The sequence below is a fragment of the Camelus dromedarius genome, chromosome 7 (assembly GCF_036321535.1).
Source record: "Camelus dromedarius isolate mCamDro1 chromosome 7, mCamDro1.pat, whole genome shotgun sequence".
NCBI lineage: Eukaryota > Metazoa > Chordata > Mammalia > Artiodactyla > Camelidae > Camelus > Camelus dromedarius.
Window position 1 is genome coordinate 20,733,195 of NC_087442.1, and position 22,693 is coordinate 20,755,887.

A 22,693-nucleotide genomic window follows, 5' to 3' on the forward strand; every position below is an offset into this window, starting at 1 on the left:
TTCAATCTGACAATGTTCCAGTTATGTATTACGGTATAAAAAACTACCTGCAAACAGTGGTAAACAATGATCATTTATTATTCTCATGATTCTGTGGGCACAGCAGAGACAGGGTGTCTCTGATCCACAATGTCTAGGACCTCAGATGGGATGGATGACTTGAATAGATGAAGATGGCTGGGATGTCTCAAAAGGAGCTATCTGACTGGGACCTCAGTTCCTCTCTCCAGATGATGTTTACTAGGGCTGGAGTGTCCAACATGGTTCCTTCACTCACTCACATGGCTGATAGCTAGTTGATGCTGGCTGCTCGCTGGTAGCTCACTGGGGCTATCAACCAGTGCCTACATGTGTCCTCTCCATTTGGCTTGGGCTTCTCACAGCATGGTTGCTGGGTTCTGAAAGCAAGTATTCCAAGAGGCATAGGCACACACTACAAGGCTTCTTATGACCTAGCCTCAGAAGTCCCATTTAATTGGTCAAGCAAGCCACTAAAGCCAGACCAGGTTCAAGGGGAGGAAAGAAACAGCCTCTACCTCTGCATGGCAAGAAGGGAAGAAACTGATGATGGCCACTCTAGAGGCAAGCCACCACAAACCACCCTCTGGCCCCAACAAGTCCCTCCCACATGCAAAATACACTCACCCTCTCCTAAGACCTTCAAAAGTCTCATCTCATTATGGCATCAGCTTGATGTCCAGAATCTTGATATCTAATTCGGGTCCAGGTGTGATTGAGGTTCCTCAGATGCAGTTCCTCAGGTACAGCTACTGGAGTATAATTCCTCTTGATCTGAATAAAGAGACAAATTATCTGCTCCCACACACCCAATACACAAACGTACAATAGTGAGACTGACGCAGGATAACCACAATAGACACTCTCATTCGAAATGTGAAGAAAAGAGGGGAAGGAACAGGAGATACACAGAGGTTATTTTTCCGTAGCAATTCTGAAATTTAATCAGACACACATCACCAGTTTCTTGGTTACAGCCCAACCCTACTCTCGAAGAGTTATCCTTCAAAACTCTTGACCCCACCCTGAATTATCTTTCCTTTTACATAAGAGATGATTAATATTTGCAATGGAGTAGCCTTCTCAGCCTGTTTCTGCCTGTAGATGGTTGGGAAGTCCAAAATTTTTTTTTTCACTGTCTCTGATTCTTTTAATCCATGCTGAAGCTGCTACAATTAGTACAAATTTATTAAAAATCTTGCAGATTTCCTATGAATCTTATAGGTTCACTCCAGTAGACAGAGTCATACCCACCTTCTCTATTCAAGTTCTGTATGAAGCTACTGTAAGAAAACACCCTTCCAATCCTTAGAAGTCCTATTGTTTAGCTAAGAGGGTCTAAGAGGTATTCCCTTAATATTTTTAGACATTTTTTCACCTAGCTGAAAGGTTCTATGAGGCACAGCCTTAAATCTTTCCAAAGTTTAACAAAGGGATTTATAGTTGCATCCTTGAGATCTTTACTTTGAGGCCATATTTTATTGACAGCATGTTGAATTTTATCTTTGCTTTTAAGCCATTTTTTTTTAGAAGTCATCAGCTATCTGGAGCAACAGAGGATGAGAAAAAAATTCTCTTTTCTAACATAACAGATCCTGGGTTAGAAATATTTCCCCTCTAAATTCTGCTTAAAAACTGAATAGTTCATCTTTTAGTTCATTCATTTCTGTATTTGTACAACATAGGCAGTTAGAAGGAGTTAGGTAATACTTTTCAACATTCTGCCTAGAAATCTCTCTAGATAAAATGAATTCATTAGATACATTTTCTATCTTCCATGTTATCACATGTGACAGTGCTAACAAACCTTGTACCACCATCACCACATAGCAAAAGTTCCCTTTTATCCAGCCTCCAGTAATATTTTTCTGTGTTTCAAGGCTTCACTAACAGTCTCAAGATCTCTCTAGCTTCTACCCTCTGCCAAGTCCCAAAGCCAATTCACATTTTAGGTTATAGCAGTGCCTCAATTTCAGGTACCAAATTGTTTCAATTATTTCTTGCTATGAATAAACTACTCCAAACCTTATTGGCATAAAACTGCAAACATTTTATTATGCACATAATTCTGAGGTTCAGGAATTCAGACAGGATACAGTAGGGATGGTTCATGTCTGCTCCATGACATCTGGGGCCTCAGATTGGGTGGCTCTTAAGTCTGAAGATGGCTAGACTGGGTCCATATGCCTGCTGCATGAGTTTGATGTCTGCTGGGATTGGAATGTCCAGGATGATTCCTTCACTCATTCATGTGGCTGGCAGCTGATGATCGCTGTTGTCTGTTAGCTGGGAGCTCAGCTAGGCCCCTCCATCTGGCTTGGGCCTCTCTTTGCATGCCACCTAGGTCCCAGCTTGAGTGTTCTATGGGAGAACATTCCAAAAAAGAATGTTCAAAGAGGCTAGCTGGAAGGTGCAAAACTTCTCATGACTTAGACTTGAAAAGCTCCAAAATGTCATTTCTGGCACATTCTATTGATCAAACAAGTCACTAAAACCAGCCCAAATTCAAGATGAATGGAGAAATAAACTCCACCTATAGATGGGAAAATGGCACACAAGTAGAAGAAAGGAACTAACGTCAGTCATCTTGGAAACATGCTTTAATAGACAATCTGTCTTATAATTGGTAAGTGGAATTCATTTACTTTATTATGATTACTGATGCATTGGATTTATTTCCACCATCTTTTACTGTGCTTTTTATTTATCCTGTTTTTTCTGTGATATTTATTATATGTTTGACTCCTACCTTCTATTAGATTGAACAAGTATACAAATCATAAGCTCAATAAATTATCACAAGGTGAAATAACCACGTAACTACCACCCAGGTCAAGAAATGCAATGTTACCAGCACCCTAGAAACCTCCACCTTCCCTCCTCCTAGTCACTATCCTTTCCCTCTTCCTCAGAGATTACTATCATGACTTCTGACAACATATGGTAGGGTTTTTAGCTTTATATAAATGAAATCATATAGTATGTATTCTTTTGTGTCTGGCTTCCTTCATTCAGCATTATTATTATTCAACCATGATCCTGTGCATACCAGCAATTTATTCATTTCCATTGCTTTATAGTATTCTACTGTATGAATATACCATAATTTATCCCCTCTATCATTGATGTTGTCCATTGAGTTTTAAATTTCAATGACTATATTTTTTAAAGTTTTATTTTTCAAAAAAATCTCTAGGACACTTTTAGCAGTGTGGCCTACATTAAGGATATTCCTATACAGACATTTTGCATTTGCTTTATCCAGATGCCAAGGGACCATCACTGACTCAGGACTACTCTATATATTAATTTCTCAGCTTTAGGTTCCCTGAACTGCAGAGAAAGAGGGATACTCTAAACTAAAGTTACAAGAGGACAAGCCCATGGTAACAAATTCTCAGAACAAAATTTTTTACCTAGAGCTCACTCAGTGTGGACAAACTTCCTTGACACCTATGTCACTGGATAGATGTTTTTCTACAACAACTTTTCAATGATATGGCAACTTTTTGAGGAGCTAGCTTTATGGAGGGAGGCAAGAAAGTCTCCTGTTCCTGTATGGCTATTAAAATGGAAAACTCTTAGTTACCCACAGCAGCTATGACTTTAGCATAAGTAGCTATCACTTTGGTTTTAAATACCCTCTTTAATTTTTTGCCCCTGAAAATTTTCCATACTTTTTTTTTTAAACAAGCTCAGCTATTGGATTTGAAATAATGTTTATTATATTCTATCTGGAATTTGACTAGGAATCTTTAGTGCCCTTTTCACCTTTTGTCAGATGTAAAGCATATGACAGCGGGAAAAATAAAAACCAAAACCAAAGGCCACAGGAAGCAAAACTCAAAAAGAAAAAAAAATCTGCCTTTCATCACAAACAGGACAGAGCACTCACAGATTCAAGATTATTTGCAATAAGAAGATTTTAACTAAGGGAATGTACATACTTTAAGATCCTGTCTGAATCTCTTTGTGCTCTAGTGTTTAATGGAAGAGAACACCATTCAAGTAGGTATACCAAGGTAATCCTAGACACAACTGACATTACATTTGGAAGGCAGAATCCTCCAACCAGGGTGACCCAGATTATATAATGAGGTAGGGTCTAGGGGAACTGAGAAATGGAGTATTAAGATATACCTATTAGTCTCCTAATGGGCTTCATTTTCTTTTCAGTAAACTTCTGACTTCTCTCCTACTAAGTCCTGTATAATTACATGAATCGGCCAGAATAAAGAAGGAGTGAGTAAAAAACTTTCCATCAGCAGTGTAGGTAAAAACATTATTCAGCTAGAAAGTGAATAGTTAGGGGAGAAAATGGGAATAAGAAAACAGTAAAGGAAATTCAGACATGCGACAATATCAACAAAGAGTATTTTTTAATATCCATTAAAAATTCATGTAATACTATAAATTGTTTGATATATGCTATGTACAAAGCATTGTATTAAATGATAGGATACAAATATGAATTAAGAACTAAGCAAATTTATCACTCAAGATAGACCTATAAACATTATAAACTTTAAAGTGACCTCTAAATACGTGGAACACAAAAAGAAACATTTAGAAAGGGAAAAACCTTAAAAATTAAGAGGTACATATTGTATGATCCCATTTATATGAAATGTCCAGAATTGGCAAACCTATAGAGACAAAATAGATCAGTGCTCGCCTGGAGATGGCATGGGAGGCAAAGTGGGAGGAGGAAGGAATGACTACTATGAGGTTTCTTTTGGGGATACAGAAAGTGTTCTAAAATTAGGTTATGGTGATGGTCACACAACTCTGTAAATACACAAAAAACAATGAATTGTACACCTTAAATGAATGAACTTTATGGTAGGAAAGTTTACCTCAATAAAGCTATTTAAAAAAAAAAAAAGACATCTATTTATTTTTAAAAAGCTAGAACATTCTACCAAAGGAGAAATTCAGCCCACTAAGCAATACTCAAGATCTTTGTTTGTTTGTTTAAGCAAGTGAAACTCAGCATTAACATTGTCTCCAAAGAATCATACACCATACCCAAACTCCCTAATGCCTCCTTCAAAGTTACAGCTTTCTAATACATAGATCTTTCCACTTGGTTATACCACAATTTTCTGTCAAGCTGAACTTCTTTAGGCTCTAGCTGATAAAAACAAGATCTTCAAGATAGCACAGGAATTTAAAAATCATCCCACAACTGCTAAAATTCAGACTTGGAAATTATTAATTTTAATTAGAATTTAGAGTAAAAGGCGAATAGACTGAAATGGCAAGTTTGTTTAAAAAGTCTTCAACAGAAATTATTTCTCACTTTCACTCTCTCTAGGTATTTCCCCTCATCAAGTGTTTTCTTAAAATAGATAATTTGGCATTTTCAGTTCTTTTTCTCACGTTCCTAGGACTATGAAATAAACAGGAGGTGGTACTACCATTTATCCAATTATATAAAACTAAAAACTTATCTTTCTCTAATAACATAGAGTTTCCACCTCAACACACAAACATCACCAAATTCCATCTTAATATTTCTCTTATTAGAGCTCCTCTTCTCTATTTCTTGTTTAGGTCAGGCCCTTATCCTCTCTTACTTAGATAACCACAATAGCCTATTCCCTAAGCCGTAAAGACTAGCCTCACCCCAACCTCCAATGTATTACCCACAATACTGCTCAAACCTAATAAGGCTAAAGTGAACTCAATAAACTGGAGGGTTTCACACACACATTCTCTCTCTTCCCTCTCTCTCTCTCCCTCCCTGTCTCCCTTCTCTCCTTTCATCCCTTTAAACTAAATTGATACTTTAAATTAAAATTTTCTGCTCATGTTACTTTATAATTCATTTTTTATTTCCACATAAAATGATCATTTCCCCTTCTCATTAAGTATACTTGTGCAACATAATTTTTGATGGCTGAATATTACATTCTATGGATGTACCGTATTTTACTGTCTTCACAATGTAAATAACATATTCATGCTCTACTAGTGAACAAAGGAGTTTCTCTTCAACATTTTTTCTTGCTTATCTTTCCTTTAAAACCTATTTATATCTAAAGTGAAAACTATTTTTGTTAATATAAAATAAAATCATCTTTGTTTCATATTTTATAGCATTTATGGCATTTATTACATTCTAATTTATTATATGATTTATTAAGTCTACTCTATTATTGTTATATTATTTATTAAGTCTACTCTATTATTACTCTATTATAACCCTCTGAATGAATGTCTTATATTTTATTCAGCTTTGGATGCCACCTCCCCAACCAGTCCTACTCCAGCATCTAACTCAGATCATTATTAAATTTGATACTCAATGACATGAGTGATTTACCCAGATAGGGTTACTCTGATATAAAATATTATGTCCATTATGCTATCTAGATCTCTGTGGGATGACACTGTAGTTCAGGGCTCTTCTAAGGCATGATTCTTTAGCATTTCCTTTGATTCTGTGAGTTACCCCTATTATTCTTATAATATCCCACCCCACCTCACCCACCCCTTTCCTTTGTCACTTAAGTCAGTATGCAACCAAAGAAACCTAATCCATAAAGGCTGAAACACTTTGTAACTGTTCAACAGACATTTGTTGAGCACAACAGTGAATGAATATACTGAAAGCTAGTTAAATGTGCACTGAAAAGGAAGAAAAGAATACACGAATATATTGAAACAGGAAGAAACTGACTAAACCTATAAGTAAGTCACCGTACCAACACAGCCTCATTTTGAACAATTTGTCCCTATTGCTCCCATCCTTACTGTTGTTCTGGTCAATGGCTTTGACGTCATCCCCAGCTCCTCTCTTTCTTTCACTCATCAGATTCATTCACATTTCCTGCTTGCTCTACTTTCAATATATATGCAGAATCTAACCACTCTCCCATCTTCACCAGTATTATCTGGCCCAAACTATCATCATCTCTCTTCTGGTTATTGCGATGACCTCCGAACTTGTCTCCTTGCTAGCACCCCTGACCCCCTTCAGTCTACTCTCAACTATGCAGCCAGAATGATCTTGTTAAAACAAGATCAGATAATGTCACTCTGCTCAAAACCTTCCAATAGTTTCCTATCTCACTAAAGCCTATAATCCCTAATATGACATAGTAAGACCATATGATCTGTCTCCCTTATCTTCTGGTCTCATCGCTACAACTCCCCCTCTTACTCTACTCCAGTCACACTGGCCTCCTTGCTATTCCTCAAAATTGCCTGATATACTACCCCTAAGAAGCTCTGCACTTGCATATTCCGCCAGGACATTACTTCTTCACTCTCTTATAAAAAGCAGTTCTTTTAAGTTCATGCCATGCAACTACATTATCTCTTCCCCTCCTAGTTAATGCCACCTATTAAATTTCTCTCTCTCATTATAGTCATCCTAATTCCACCATTAACCTGGGTTTATCAGACAATAGGTAAGTGGAAGTTGTTGGGTGGGGCTTCTAGAAAGGCTTTTTTTTTTTTTTTTTTTTTTGCACCTTTTGCCCTTCCTCCTTCTAATGCCTTGAGCTCCAGCAGTCATCTTGAACCATAAAACTGTCCCTAAGGATGGAAGCAACATACTAAGAATGACAGAACAAAATGACAGTAGTCTGGGTCCCTAATCTTTGGGGAGCTACCATACCAACCTTGTAATGCTTATCTCTGTATTTCTTTATAAATTAAATACAGTATATACATTCTGAGGGTTACAGTTGAGTAGAATTGGTAAATCATGTATATAACTTACTCAGAATGTAATAATACCATAAATGCTACAAAAGATGTGAAACAATGATGATTTTATATGAACAAAGATAGCATATTTTATGAGAAAATAAACCCAAGTGCATGTAAGTCATTGTTATTGGGGGTTAGCGTCCTATGAAGCTGAATCTAATTCTAAATAGTATAGTTTTTCCAGTGCACATTGCCCAGGGTTCTATTAATAAAGCAGCAGTAGAAACTGGACATTGAGTAGACAACTTAGAAGTTCTGTAACACTGGGTGACTTCAATAATGCATGGGTGGCCCATTAAGACCTTGGCTTTCAAGTTCCTTTATCTTATCTCTAATGTTCACCTTTCTACCTCCATTAACCACTACCAAGGTCATATCCAGAATCTTATTAACACTAAAAATTGTTAATCCTGGGTTCAATCCCCAGTACCTCCTCCAAAAATAAATAAACCTAATTATCTCCCCCTCCGGCCAAAATAAAATAATTAAATATAAATAAATAAATAAAGTTAAAAAAATAAACTATAACTAGTGCTACTAGTCTCTGAATTAAAAAAAAAAAGATATATGTGCACCCCTTTGTTCAATGCAACATTATTTACAATTGCCCAGATATGGAAGCAACATAAATGTCCATCAGCAGACAAATGGATAAAGATGTGGTGTGTGTATATATATGAACACACACACACACATATATACAATGGGATATCTCTCAGCTATAAAAAAGAATGAAATCTTGCCATTTGCAACAACATGGATGGTCCTAGAGAGTATTACATTAAGTGAAATAAGTCAGACAGAGAAAAACAAATATTATATAATTCCATTTATATGTGGAATCTAAAAACCAAAACAAATAAACGTAACTAAACAGAAAGAGAGTCACAGATAGAGAACAAACAGATGGTTGCCAGAGGGGAGAGGGATGGGGGAACGAGAGAAATAGGTGAGGGAGATTAAGAGGTACAAACTTTTCAGTAACAAAATTAATGAATCATGGTTATGAAATGTACAGGGTGGGGAATATAGTCAATAATTATATAATATCTTGGTATGATGATGACAGATGGTGACTAGACTTAGCATGGTGATCATTTTGAAATGTATAAAAATATCAAATCATTATGTTCTATACCAGGAAATAACAGAGTGTTGTAGGCCAATTATACATCAAAACAAATAAATGAACAAACTCATAGAGATCAGATCTGTACTTACCAGAGGCAGGGATGGGAAAAGGGGGAATTGGATGAAGGCAGTCAAAAGGTACATACTTCCAGTTATAAGATAAGTAAGTACTAGGGATGTAATGTACAACATGATAAATATAATTAATATTGAAGAACATCACAAATGAAAGTTGTCAAAATAATAAATCCTAAAAGTTCTTATCACAAGGGAAAAGAATTTTTTTCTATTTCTTTAATTCTGCATTTATATGAGGTGACGATGTTCACTAACCTTATTGTGGTAATCATTTCATGATGTATGTAAGTCAAATTATTATGCTACACACCTTAAACTTATACAGTGCTATATGTCAATGATATCTCAAGAAAACTGGAAGGAAAAAAAAAGTTTAACAAGAATTCCCAGAAATATTCTGTCAGCCTAAGGTAGAATAGGGAAGGGGTACAGAGAGCACCAGAAGCCAGAATGGGTTCAATAAGAAAAAAAATCATGCTAACCATATTTAAAAACTACTAGACTGAGAGATTAGAGAAATAACATAGAATAGGTCAAATACACCTCGTTGAAATCAAGGTAAAGTTTCTTATGTTAGTTAGGTGACAGATTGGGAATAGACTGAACCATCCTCAGCTTATTAATCAATGGCTTGATACCAATCTGGATGGAGGCTCTCATGTTGTCACAAGGCTCTGTATTTGGCCTTACTTTAGTCAATGTTTATCAACACTTTCAGATTTAAATGGTAGCTTATACATTTTCCTAATGATATAAACCTGGGAAGATTAGATACCATGAAAGACAATCAAAAATCAAAAATACCTGAACAGATAGACACAATGGGCTGAAAATGCAAAATGAAATTTATCAAGGATAAATGTAAATAACTTATCTAAACAAAAGTAAGCTTGCTACTAGTAAGAAATCAATTTTAATATTAGCTGATAATTAGTTGAGAGTTTAGTTGACTGTAAACTCAAGATGAACCTTCAGTGTGAAGTGTCAGCTTAAAAAGCTCACACAAATTCAGTTAATAAAGTTAAAGTACAATGACCTGAACAAAGAAGAAAATCACTATAGGTCAGGCAACTTCCCAAGAATTACAATATAGAATATGACCTCTAACAAGTGACACTGACCACATATAATAGATTCAGAACAGATAACCAAGATGGTGGTAATGCAGCTGGCAAACCAAATCATATGAAGAACTAGAGAATCATGAATGATCTCCACAAGAGAAGATCTGAGGCAGAAAAAGTAACATCAGAGCTATTTCCAAGTTATCTGAATGACTATTATATTGAGTGGTAGGTATTATGCTTTTATACATTTTGTAATTATTCCCCACTCACACAGTTCCAAATTTTGCATATAAATGCTCAAATATTTGAAGTTCAAAATCAACTCACCTGTTGATGGCTAAGCCAAGAAAGACAGTTGTCATACAGGAATATTTGATGTGACATCAATGACAACTCAACAAAAGAATAAGGCTGGAGGAAGGAAACTTAAGAACCAAAGTAAAAACACTTAAAAGCCTTAGCTGAAGCAAGCTACATAGGATACCTGAGGCACATTACCCTGAAATTTAGAATGTGTCTTAGATGATATTCTTGACCATACCACTAGTTACATTTCAATTCCTTTTGTAAATATTTCCCTACAATAGAGTCATTTTTTTCACTCTTCCTTTACAGAGAGAAAACTGAGACTGACAGAAGCTATTTGCTTGGCACCAAACAGCATGACAATGGTTAACCTTGAATCAGAACTCTAAGCTTTTTACCCACAATCTCTTTGTCAAAACCCTTTAACTAATTAGGGACAAAATAAATAAGCACACTTAGCAACTCAACCCCAATTTGGTAATACTTTGGTTTCACTTTTATTATTATTCCCCTCCAGTCATCCAATCTCTAAACCCACAGAGTAAGCCTGCATTAAAACTATAAAACAAACTTTTATTTCTTAAAGCTTAAATGCTAAAACAAAAAAAAAATTGAGATTTGAAACCAAAGATTTGTCTCTTTCATGCTGCTTACAGGGTAGCTATGGCATCAAAATCTTGGCCAACAGGGTATGCAAGGCACACACCACACTGTTTCTCCGGAAACCTAAGTGGCTTCCTTTGTGCATCAGAGACCTGGTGCAGAGCTGCATCAACTTTAGTGCCAGAAGACAGTGAGAAAAACTTTAACTTTAGTAGAGGAAAGAGGTCTTCATGTATATGAAGAGGAAAAACACATCAGAGATTCATTTTGTTTTATACACAAATTAAAACATGGTGTTAGCTTCTCATTAAACTAAAATAAGGCTGGAGAGGCACAGGACTTGATGGTGTCCAAAGAGGAGTTACACCAGGTTTTTAAAATAGCAAAATGCTAGTCAGCTCTAGTAGTAAGATCTCCAAAGCAATGCCCAAACAAGTGCCCACGCTCTCAACTTCCTTCCCAAGGAACTCATTTACATTATAATGGTTGCCAAGGTTACTCTAATTCCATCACAGCTCCTTTCTCCAGTTGCTAATCTGAAGCTCTGGCTTGGGTGGTTCATGCTAAAAATTAAAACCTCAGTTAAGGCTAACTCAAAACTCAGGCTACTCAAAAGTTCACGACCTATAAAAGGAGAGTTCTGGCAACAAAAATTGACGAAAGGTAGGGCTCTTTGTTTCCTGTATTTATTCTACCCAAGATCTTACTGCTATCTCAGGGAACTCTCTAGGAGTCAGTATTTTTACCTGCCCCAACCAGAGATTCTTACAGGAAAAGCAAGACAGATAACAAATTTGATTGAGTAATGGATCCAAGCAGTGATTGCTTTATTACCAGTATTTTTTCCCTTTGCTTTAATCAAAAAAGGCCATTATCTAAAAGGACATTGAAAAGTCTCTCCTATGACTCAACACTATTATCTTCTAAAAATGACAACATAAAATGACAACTAGCTATACAAGTAGTACCTCAACCAGACATAAACAATGAGACTAGGATTCTCTGCAGTAAAAGGCAACCACCAAACACATAGTAACAGGAAAAGTGAAGAGGAAGTAAAGACCAAAAAAAGGAGCAAGATTTCTGAAACATGAACTCCAAACATTCACTTTAAGTACAGATTAATAAAAAAATATATTCCAATGATAATTTACTCCCAAATACAGCAAAAATGAAAGACACAGGGGTAAGTGGTCTGTAGACATCCTCCTAGCCAGCCAACACATGCTTCAAAGATCACCTCACCAGAAAAATGAAGTTTCATATTTACATGTTTTTATTCTGTTTATTCTTTTATTTCCTCTCATCACCCCCTCAACTTAGGCGATTATTGTAATGTATTTAATGTGTTTAGATGTTTTCTTACAAACTGTGTAATGTGCTTTACCTTATATACATTTTTAAGTTTTATAAGTGCTACTGTGTTACATATCTCAATCTGTTTCTTTTTGTCTTTATTCAGCACTATCTAGTTCACTGCTTCAAACAGTACTCAGTAGTATAAATCTACCACAATTTACTTAATATTGGGAAAAGACTATGGACAAGACTGTTGTCCACATGCACAAAAAACAATGTAATGAATGACCTCTTGTGGATCCGTGTGACAATTTCTTTCAGATATATATCTAGAAAAAGAACTGCTGGATCATAGGGTATACACAATGCATTATACCTACCCTGTAAAATGGTTAGACTAGTCTGTACTTCCACCAACAAGGAACTAGGGTAACTGAGCAGCCACTACTTACCAGGCACTAGACTAGACACTCTAGATCCTTCTTCTCCTATAACCTTATCCTCTTCAGCTAGTCTTTGTCCCTTTTGCTTTTACTAAAATCATGAAATTATAAAAACAAAATCAAACAGCAAATGTTATTTTAAAACAGTTTAATTCTCAAAATTCATTAACTGAGGTTTACCTGTTACACAGAACACTAAGAAATTCCTTTTGTATATATTTCAGAGCCATTCCTATTTTTCTTGGAGAATTCTATAGTCCATCTTCTTTCTCCTTTTGGGGAGGCCTTGGAAGAATAGCTCCATTTCTTTGGAATACTTCATACATAAAATAAGGCGAGCTGGATTACAATCAGTGTTTTCAACCTATACTCTGGAACTCTGAGGACTCACGAGGATCATGTTGAAACAAAAGGGGGTTACCAACCTCTCTTCAATTAGAACAGGACAATAAAATGTTTTTTAATCTATAAATTTTGTTTCCTCCTAAGATTCAGACTAGATAATCAGTTCAATAAGAAAAGGTTCATTCACACATAACTAGTTGGGAATATTAACTGGTATACTCTCTACTGTGTTTGGCAATAGTCATAAAATTTAAAAATACATACCTTTTGAACTAGAAATTTCACTCGTCAGAATTTATTCTACAGACATTCACATACGTGTTCAACACATATATACAAATATATTCATTATAGCTTAGTCTGTAAAGGCAAAATACATTGAAAATAACTCCTGAAGGACACATAAAAACTAAATACTCCAGTTCCTTCTAAAGAGGGCAATCAAGTGGCTATGTTAGAGCAGGCAGATAGCTAGATATGAGGAGAGAAAGGGGGACACAGACCAAATGGTAGAAGTGGGCAGAAAGGAAGGGCACAAGCCAAATGCAGGAAACTATACATCACGGCACCAGGGGTCCCCGGCAGAGACAGAAAAGCAGGAACCTTTGGGCTGATAAGGGGCCACACCTTTAGGGGTGATGAGTGGCCTGGAGACCAACAAACAAAGGTGAGAAAAGGCAGGAATTTCCAGTGTCCGAATGTAACCTTTTGCTCATTATGCCCTCATTTCAATAAAATTAGCCTTGCAGATTAGAAGTACCCATCATGCACCCACATGATGACACTTCCAATCCAGACTAAATAAGGACAAAAGTCCCTCCTCCCTTTGGGAAGGTGGAGTGGGATGTTAAGCACGGAATATGACCCCAAACCCTCCCCTCCCCAATGAATATTCCACCCATTAATTTTTACACCCTATGTAACTAACTTGCCAAAGAAACACAGGGCAGCCGCTCACCTGAGCCTGCCAGCTCTCCCTGTGAGAGTGTACTATCCATCCTTTAATAAATCCTCACTTTACTTTTTTTAACCACTATGTCTTGTCTCTGAATTTTGTCTGGGACGGGACAAGAACCTGGAACACCGGTTGCATCCACCTGCAATAGCTAGAGGACAAGGGCTTTATTTTTGCTACATAATCTTTTTACATCTTAAAAATTTTATACCATTACATGTATAATCTATTAAAATTTTAAATTTATTTATCACCCTAACAACCTATATTATCTTCTAAAGTTTCTTCCAGCCCTCACATTCTGATTTTAACATACTGACTTCTTATCAAATAGCTATTTCTTTCAAGTAATCAGAAAAAGAAAGCAGTTGAAGGGTAGCAAGAAACCAGCTTTAATTCGGCAAGGTGGATATGTCTACATTGGATTGAGACAAGAAGGCGGCAAGGCACAGTCATTCAAGGAATAACACAGCATTAGCACCAGAATAGCTGAAGATTCAACGCCCAGTAGGCCTTGAGGCTCAAGATGGTGGGAGATTTGACTTCTAGTAGACCTTGAGCTCCATTATACACCCATTGTAATATATTAGCATGGTAAATAACATGCCCACAGGTGCCATCATGACAGTTCCAAGGCTAGCCACAAAAGGTCAAAGAGTGGGAAATGGTCAACTTCCTGGGAATCCCAGCCCCTTCCCCAGGCTAATTAGACTGGTCCTTTCACTTATTAGCATATGAAGCCATTGAGCCCATAAAAACTGGCAACATAGCCATGTCTCTCCCTTCTCCTTCTCTGTCTATGGAGTACGTACCTATTTTGACTCTAATCTGAGCACCCAACCCTCACACCTCGTGTCCTTTCCTCTTACCTTTTGAAACAGACTACTCTCTATGCAGTATGTATCTCTCTAAATAAATCTGCCTTTGCTCAACTGTGGCTCACTCTTGAATTCTTTCCTGCGCGAAGCCAAGGACCCACACTTGGCGGGGCACGTCCCAGGGGCTCAACAGAAGCCTGAGACACGGCCTCCTCACGCCCCACATCCGTTTTTCTTGCATCAGGATGATAGTATTAAATTTAGTCTTGGCACTGCCTCCTCTTTTAGAATGAATTTCCTTCTAACTGATCTCACCTTATTTTTAATTCATATCAACCTCCCTTGAGTTCATCAAGCCAGGTCTATCAAATGAACTGCCTTATCCCTAGGCAGTTACAGAGAAAAATATTATCCATATAAATAACAGATAACAATGTCTATGAAGCTCAAAATGTATTTACTTATAATTACTTTTGAACTGCACTGCTCAATAGCCACTAGCCACATGCAGCCACTGAACATTTGAAATGTGGCTAGCCCAAATTCAAATGTGCTGTTAATACATAATACACACCAGATTTCAGACTTAGTATGAAAAAAAATGTAAAATATCTCAATTTTTATATGATTACGTGTTGAAATTGTAACATTTTAGATTTATATAGGATTAAATACAATGTATTATTAAAAATTATTTTACTTGTTTCTTTTTACTTTTTAAAATGTGGCTACTAGAAAATTTAATTCTTTTATACTTTCTGATTAACACAGAAACCCTGCTACATTTCTTATTAATTCACTTGCTCACATTCCACAAAAAACTTTCAAAATTTCACTGTTTTGTCACTTCTGAACCCTCTTCCTTCTCCCTTCCTCAGCCTATTCCCTAGCCTCAGAGAAAATAGAAGGGAAGCTATAATGTTGCCTTTAGGTCTATTTACAAAATTATATCTTCTTTGAAATAGAGCTTGGAGATAACATTGCTTTGGTCAGGTTAAATAAAAAGTAACCCAGGGCTTATTGAACAGTGATGGTTTTACAACAATATGGTTCAACAAAGAGACCCAGGTAGAAATTTAAGGCACCTGGGCTCTAGTTTCAATTGCTGTTTGTTTGAAAAATATTAACAATGTACCAATCAAGTACAAATAATTAAATGTAAAATATCTAGTTTTTTAATCATAGTTAAAAAAAAAACAGTAATAGCTTCCCTGAAATCAAAAACTCACTTAGTTTATTTCAAACTCTATCTCAGTATCAAATAAAATGATGGATTTAACTGAATTAAAAGGTATAAAGAGCTATACAAAGGTAAAATTGTTACGGTAATATAATAATGTAATTTTGCCAATACTACTTCTTCCTGTCCATTAAATAGTGCTTTGTTCCCAAGGTTCTCTCAATAGCCATCTTTGTCCTCCCTACAATCCTTCTAACTATAGCTACCGTTATGATAAGGACCTCTATGATAACTTCCAAAGCTATTTTTTGACTCCCTCCCTCCCATCTCTACTCGGAACCCAGTTCTAGCTAACTACAAGACATCTTTGTTTGAATGTTATACTAATATTTAAAACACAAGGTAAAAAAACTTGAGTTCTTATTTTGAAGTACTTTAACCAAGTGCTCATATTACTATTTAGTTGAAGTATTATAGAACAAGAACTCAAGTCCAGTTTTTTACATTGTGTTTGATTTGACTAAATTCATAATATTTAAGCAGAAAAGACACAACTATAAACTAAGTTTATTTCTTGTTTTTCTAATTTTGACTTTTTACCCCTTTGAAAAGTCATGAAACATAAAAACCTAAACAAGTATGTTTTGAAACACATTCTAATCTTTGCTCAAGAATATTTCTTTACTATCTTATAACTCGAATTATTTACAGATAAAGAAACTGAGATGTTGTCTTGGCAAAGTGAAGCATTTGTCTTTTGCGTTTACAAATATCTGCTCTGGAGCCTTGGGAAAGCACTAAGTTGAGTGCTTAACGGCATTTAACAAACATTAATTTTATTTTATTTTATTCAGGCTTCTGATTAGTATACTATAATTGCTTACCACAGTGCTATTGTAAGAACTAATTCATATTTATAAGTGCTCTAAAAAGAGTATTCTTTGATACTCTGTTGCATCTTGGCAAGGACCCAACCTTCCTAGGGTGCCGTTCTTTTTCTTCCCAAGACTGGGACAGAGGCTTCAGGAGTCTGTGAGTCCCAAAATATACACCACCTTTGCTCCCTTTAAGCCAACAGCCCCCCCTCCCCACGGCTAAGTCTCTCTTCAAATCTACCAATGATCTCTGCTACATATTTAAGGAACAATTTTGGAGAAAAAGAGTAGATAAAATTGTAAGATGTACAGAGTAGGTTTTAAGCCAAGAGTCTTAACTGGTTTAACATGATGCTCTTGAATATAACCAATGTTGCTTTAGAATCATCAAGTATCATCAATGTCAATATATACTACACACTCTTCTTGTTACTGTCTAGCCAGAGAACCTGAAAACCCTTATGCTTTTCCCAAAGGCTTAATTATCAGTGCCATATGACAGAGAATCTAGCCAAGAATATCACATACAAGAGTTAAAAGTTAATACTGAAGTTTTCACATATGTGACTGCATCAGGGGTTAAGTTCACTGAAGAGACACAGGTAATCAAACTGGTAAGGGAAGAAGAGTATATTATAAACCAATGGCTCCTGACTGGGCTCAGCTCTATAATCACAAACCTCTATTAAGCACCATTATATGTTAGCATTAAATTGTGAAATATCCACCAACAGCAAGCCAAATACTAATGAACAAAAAGTGGGTCAGCTAACCAAACAGAAGAGATTAAAAGATACTATTACCCCAGGGAAAGAAAAAAAAAAAAAAGCTCAACAATTTTTGGGATACCCACAAGATCCTAAAGACCATAAAATTTATAAGCCACTATGATAACTCAGAAGCAGTGGCAGAAAAAGAATTTAGGATCAGCTGAGTAAATTAATGGGTATATTCAAACAGGAAATACTTATTTTTGGATATCATCATTATCAAGCTATGTAATTATCATTGTTACTGATAGGGTTCAAAACATATTACCTCTAAATATGGCACCTTGCATGTTGAGTATTTAAGGCCTTGCTAAGTTTCCTCTAGTTTACTCTCCTTAGCTTATATTGCCCTATACATTTTGCCATGACTTTTGTTTCTTCATCAAAACTAGTTTAACCATTTCTTTGTGTTTTTATTTCCTAATAAAGGCTCTCATCTCACATAAAACATATTAAATAACTTTGTATGCTTTTCTCTTGTTAATCTGCCTGCCTTTATAGTCAGTGTAATTTATAGAGCCCCAGCCAGAGAGCCAAGGAGGGTAGTAGGAACAAGAGTTTTTCCTCCCCTACAGTTTTGGGGATCATGAAGAGACAGCTAGGATGTCCTACTCACCCCAGAGGCTATAGCTAAATCCTGGAACAACTGACAAAAGCAGTGAAAGGTAAGAATTCTTTCCAAAGTCAGCCTCCCAGATGTCCATCTGCAGTGTCTCTGATTGAGAGAAGGAGAATTTCTCTTTGTCAGATTAGCAGGAGAAAAACATTTGCAAGAATTATTTCTTTGGAGTGTGAGTCCTGTGAATATTGTTTTGCATACCCTTTGGTTATTGATCCCAGAAACAGTCATTGTTTTCCTGTATCTCTGTTTTGTATCCTTTGTCATAAGGAGGTTGTTTATACCACCACCAAGTCTTTACTTTCTTAGATTATCTTTGGGTCTTCAGGTGGGGTCTGCATCTTTTGCACCCTCTTTGGGGAGGCCTTTTGCATCCAAAGTTAAGCTACGAAAAGGCTTATGTCACATTGAAATAGGTATACCATTAACAATTTGCACTTTTACATCTAAAAGGATTTTCAGAGAGCATTCATCCTAAACAAATGCCCTATTGGTACCTATGGGAAGATCAGATTGAAAAGAAAAAGAAAATACACAGGAGAGTACCTTGGCTGGTCTGAAGTTGGGGGAAAAGTTCCCCTTAACAGATTAGGAGGAAAGATCAGACTTAGACCAGGCTTGAGATTTATGTTAACACTGACAGCCAGGAAATGGTTTTGGCAAAGTCCCAGGAAATGTACAGGCCTTGCTAAGTCCTTTGCAAATACATTTGGGACTCCAACCACAAAGAATTCATTGGCCTTTTTAAAAAAGAGAGAAAGAAACAAATAATAAGCATCCTATATTTCTGACAATACACAAATATGCCCCCTTGAAATCCTTCTTAGAGAAAATTTACATCCCTTCTCTGTGCCTTTAAGATGTAAATTTTTTACTCTATCTTCTCTGAGATTTGAGAGCCATCTCTCTGAAATGCAAACTTCCAAGGGGATAATTTTTGCTTCCCCAATCCAAAGGAGGAAAAAAAATTAAGAAGGCTTTATGGTAACAAACTGCTATTTGACTTGTTTCCAGAGTCCCTTGCCCAAAATTTGGTCCACAGCCTCCATAAATATGAAGGACAAATGAAAATCCTAAAAGTCTTCTCCACAAGTACTGAATAAAATATTTAAAAAGGCTTTTGCAATCATTAAACATGTAACCTAACTTGTTCCATCTGTCAGAAACACACTTGCATTAGAAAAAATAAGATAAAGATGAGAATCGTAAATAAAGGGAATTGTGTGTTTATGCATTTATATTTAACTCATGGCTAAGATTTAGAATGAAAGCTATAAAATCTGTTCACATTTGTCCGTATGTTTTCATGTGTTTACATGTATGTATGTATTTATGTGTGTTATATATATATACACAATATTTTTCTACCTCCTGAAAGCATTACCAAATTAATTTATAAAACCCAAAATTTTATGTAAATTGGCCTAGAGATAAATGAGTGCTTCTATAAATTAAGTATTCCAAACTCTCAAAAATATAAAAACTAATCCAAATGCTCCTTTCAAATGCATGTGATCTGGGATAATCATTGGTAAAAAAAAGCTAATTTAAAATTTTTCGTTTAACAAAAACAGGTATTTCTTCAGAGCTGTCAGTATTAAAATTCAGATAGATATACAATTTTTTTTCTTCCTACGTTTACTAGTCAACAAGCTTATATTAACTCTACTGGATGTTTAGGATTATAAAACTATAAATCCAACCCAAGAACAAAATGTAAATAAAAATCAATTTCTTGATGCATGTCAAGCACAGCAGAAATAAAAAAGCCATATGTTTTACTTTTTATATTCTTTGCTTTTGTGATTTTTTTTTTTTGGTATTTGCCTGATTTGTCAAGAAGAAACAAATAACAATGATGGCTAGCTTTCTTTTAACATCTCATGAAATTACATTTTAAAAATTCATGATTTGTAAATTATTATGAAAATAAGTAAGCATAATTGTTAAAAACAAGTAATTAAATAGATGTAAGTAGAATAAAATTTTAAAACTGAACTTTTCAATATTAATTATGTTTTATAATATTTTTACCTAAAAATAGTTTCCAAAATCTTTTTGGTAACCTGAAACCTTAAAGCTATACTAAGTTGAATGATGAGTATTCATTGACTATTTAGATCCAGCTCCAAATAAGATAAAAATGCTGAAACGTTAATTGCTAAATGTAAGTTTATCTACTCTGGCTTAATTTTTATAGAAAGATTAAAAAATATTTGGTTCTGTTAGTAAACATGTTCTTTACCACACTGAAAAACTGTACTGTGAGGAAACAGAATATACCTATAAAAAATACAAGATGGTGTTACGGAACCGATAGGCCAGTCAAGAAACAAGAACCACTCGGAGGGTTGGAGTACTCAGATGTATTACGCCGGCGGGCTCAGAGGGGCTTCTGCTCTGAAGCTCTGAGCACCTCCAAGACGTGCACATGAGGTTTTATAGGGTAAAGTACAAGCTTGGGGTATTCGGCCAATAGGCATGGAACAGCTTTAGCAGCATCATCATCACAAAAGTGGAGGCGGGGAGGCAGCAAACCAACATTCCAAAGCCAGATATGTATCTTTGAAAATCCAGCTGGCTAGCAAAAAAATATAAACAGCAAACCAACACTAATTAACTTAGATTTACAAGTTAGTCCAGCAGAACTCAGATCAGTATTCCAATACTTAGACTTGTTAGCCCAGCCCAGCCTCTCCTTCACATTCCTAGACCTGTGAGTTATCTTGTTAGACCAGCCCAGCTTTTCCTTCACAATAGTATATTAATAAAATTTGCTTATCTGCTACAAAATGCTGGGATGTGACAGTCAATTCACCTTTATCTACTTCCTAGCTTCCTTAGTAAAAGAAAGGTTACTAATAGTAAAAAAAATTATAATGAATATATGTAAGTGAAACTACTAGGAACGAGTTTTTAAAAAACCCTCTATATGCAAAATATGCAAGAAAAGTAAGATGTGGTGGGTTTTTTGTTTTCTGGGGGTTTTTTAGGCTCCATGGAGGTTCCGGGAAAGGTGTGGGTTTTTTTTGTTTTTTGTGTTTTTTTTTAACAGAGATACATACTACATAGAGTGTAGGCTGTTTCAGAAGGCGAGAGAAAGGCCACAAGGTGTGGGGGTTGGGTGCTCAGGTTAAAGTAAAAATAGATACACACTCCACAGAGTACCTACTGGTTATCTCTGAAGATGAGGGAGTGAGGTGACCAGGAAAGGTGTTTGTGATAAGGAAAGGTAGGAGGTATGAAGGATGTGTTTTCCTTAGAGGGAAATAAACTAGAATGACTGGTTGTTTTAGAATAAGAAAGATGAACTAAAAAACTAAATAGGTATTTTAAAACATGTAGATTGTTTGTGGAAAAGGAATTTTATGTGTGCTCAAACAGCTAAGATTTAAAGGATTTATTTATAAATTAAACAAAAATATGAGCCTTAATATCAAAAGCGTACTGATGCAAAATTGGAATGACAAACTTTTAGTGGATTACTGTCTGCTCTTATTAAGAAACTGTAAAAAGGTTCTTCTTTACCTTTTAGGTAATCTGCCCTTTGGGCAGTTAGAAATGAGCATTGGGCAGGAGGAAAGGGGAAAGGAGCAACCCAGAAAATAACCAAACACCTGCACTCAGGATAAGGGGCTCCAAAAACAAACAGGAAACAAAGATTTTATTATCTTAGCAAAATAATTTCCTGTATTTCATATTGTCTTTATCATGTCTTTGATTACTTAAAAAAAGTCTTCCCAGAACTGTATAAGCTAAGGTTGTTTTTTTTTTTTTTTGACATCTATATTACTTTCTATATTTGCCTTTAAAATATTTTATCATCACTTTGGTTAATAGGATAACTGAGTACTGTTTCACAGTGACCTCTCACCGTATATAATCAAATGTTCAAATCTTTTGAGATTTCTGGCAAATTTCCTAAAATCAAATTCTAAATGAAATCTTTCTAACCTCAAACTAACTTGATATTTCCTAGAGGGCTCCTGGAAAGTCAAAGGATTTGTTCTTTTACTTTGGAAAGGGAAATGTTAAAAATAATAATAATTCCAGTTATTTGATATATTAAATTGCACGTAAAACATTGTCAAATAAAAAAGGATGCCTAAGCTTCCCTAGGTTATTTTTTTTTATGGGTAAATGTTAATAAATTAAGTGTTCCAGAAATTGCAATGAAGTTCATAAAAATCTGTCAATGACCTCACTGTCCTATTATTATGCTAAAATGTTGTATTCCACAGAAGTAACCAAATTTCCTTATCAAATGAACTCTCATCAGATCTTTAATGTCAATTATTCTAAATTTTTTGTCATGCACAGTTTTTGTTTTACTCAGATCCTTCTCTGAAAATGTTTGAAACTGCTAACACAAGATCAACGAGAACAAGAATTAATTACATGGGACTCAATGAACTGATGAAGGATTATGACTTTTTATAGCCTTATGCAAAATTTTGCTGGCAC

The 22,693-nt window shown here is 35.6% G+C and overlaps 1 protein-coding gene and 1 long non-coding RNA gene across 3 annotated transcripts in view; both read right to left on the bottom strand.

Moving 5' to 3' along the window:
* AHCYL2 (adenosylhomocysteinase like 2) overlaps positions 1–22,693 on the bottom strand; it is a 143,466-nt gene that overhangs the window by 105,700 nt on the left and 15,073 nt on the right. The window lies entirely within an intron of this gene.
* Positions 2,045–4,470, bottom strand: LOC135321662 (uncharacterized). The gene is made up of 2 exons (XR_010381601.1): positions 4,159–4,470; positions 2,045–2,551 (listed from the first exon to the last, which is right to left on the bottom strand). It is a non-coding gene; the product is annotated as an uncharacterized LOC135321662 (long non-coding RNA).